This window comes from Malus domestica, chromosome 07 (assembly GCF_042453785.1).
Source record: "Malus domestica chromosome 07, GDT2T_hap1".
Lineage (NCBI taxonomy): Eukaryota > Viridiplantae > Streptophyta > Magnoliopsida > Rosales > Rosaceae > Malus > Malus domestica.
In genome coordinates this window covers 30,826,401-30,828,036 of record NC_091667.1, presented here as the reverse complement: position 1 = coordinate 30,828,036, position 1,636 = coordinate 30,826,401, and the positions used below count along the sequence as shown (strand labels likewise).

General features: G+C 43.5%; 1 pseudogene; it reads left to right on the top strand.

The window, feature by feature from the left end:
* The first annotated feature begins 282 nt into the window (after window positions 1-282).
* On the top strand, window positions 283-1,416 carry LOC103406137 (THO complex subunit 7A-like; annotated as a pseudogene).
* Window positions 1,417-1,636: the final 220 nt, after the last annotated feature.

Genomic DNA, 1,636 nt, shown 5'->3' with positions numbered 1-1,636 from the left:
GTTAGACCCAATCTTATTGGATGAGTTGGTGACAGATCCACAAGCGCTATGGCCCAACTTTTTCCGATCCCTCCCAAGGTAGCAGTGTTTAGTCGTGAAGCACATCCCACCGTCCAATTAACCTCAACCAAAAACAACAAACGTCTTTCTTTTCAGTTGGATTCCACAATCAGGAGCTGGATCATCCGCTATGAACGAGGTTTTTCTTTCTGGAGATTAGCTTAGGGTTTGTTAAATTAGAAATCGAATTTTCGCCGGACTCATAACCTCCGGTCAGTTCTAATGCTGGCGAAATGAAGAAAAGCTTCAGGGCGAGGAAAGGCCGTGACGGCGAACTTCACATTTGGGCCGTTCGAGTATGACGTCATCATCCAACATAGACTTCTGACTCGAACCACAACCACAAGAGGCGAACCACCGTTAAACAAGCTTACGTCCCTGTTCGTCGAGCTTGACAAGAACGATGACAACTTCGCCGACTACAACAGGCTTGCCAAAGCTTTCTTCAAGGAGCTAAACACGTTTAAGATTTCACTCCTAAAGAGCAAAGCCGTCGTGGATACGAATCTCCGGGAGAAGCACAACTTCAACGAGCTAAGGGAGGAGATTAATTGACAGATTATGCAGGCGAAGGCTGACATTAAGATGTTGAAGAAGCAACTCGAGGAGAGTTAGATCGAAAAAAGGCACAAGGAAAAGTGCGGATCGATCAGGAAATTGATTGCTGCGCAGCCGCCGCGGTCTGAGACACTCAAGGTCATATCAGATTTGGAGAAGGAGATTGCAGCATTGGATGCGGAGAACACCGTTAGTTCTCGCATGCTGGAGCTGAGAAAGAAGCAGTTTGCTCTGCTCTTGCATGTGGTGGATGAGAAAGAGAGAGAAATGAGAGATTTGGATTTGAGATGGAGTATTGTGTTTGAGTTTTTCTCTTTCTCTCTGTAAATTGAATGGGTGTGTCTCTGAGTGTGGGTGTTGGATTGTTTGGTTCCTGGGTTTTCTTTGCAGATTCACGACGGAGGTGAAAAAATGAAAGAGAACTGACACAACTTTTCGTATCGATTCCCTCAGACGGCGCCAAATGTTGATGCACAAAACCGAAGGTCTTGGAACAACGTAAATCCGACCATGAATCTGCAAGAAAGTAAATAACACAAGATGTATTGTGGTTCACCCCAATGTTTGGGCTACGTCCACACTGATTATTGTATTTCCTTGAGATGTTGAAGAGGAGAGAGAGAGCTTCTCTGTGAGGATGAGAGCTCTGAGAGGGTGAGGGTATGGCCTAAGAAATGGCCTCTGAGGGTGAGAGTGAGGCTCTTCTAATTGTGAGGGTGAGGGGTCTTTTTATAGAATAAGGGTTATTCACTTATTACATATTTGCCCCTTCCTTTATTACACAATTACATTTGAGTCCCCCGAGTATTTATACGAGATCTAAATACGGAGGCCCTAAGTATGGTATAAACACCATGAGAACTCGATAAGTTTATAGGCTAAATGCAAAGTGCAAAACATGTTTATCTGGGAAGAAGCTATAGCGATACTTTAAGGCATAACAAGTGAAGATAGATAAAAACAAAATATCTTCAATGGTTTCTATCTTAAGTATGATATTGAGTAAATTTCCATTCAT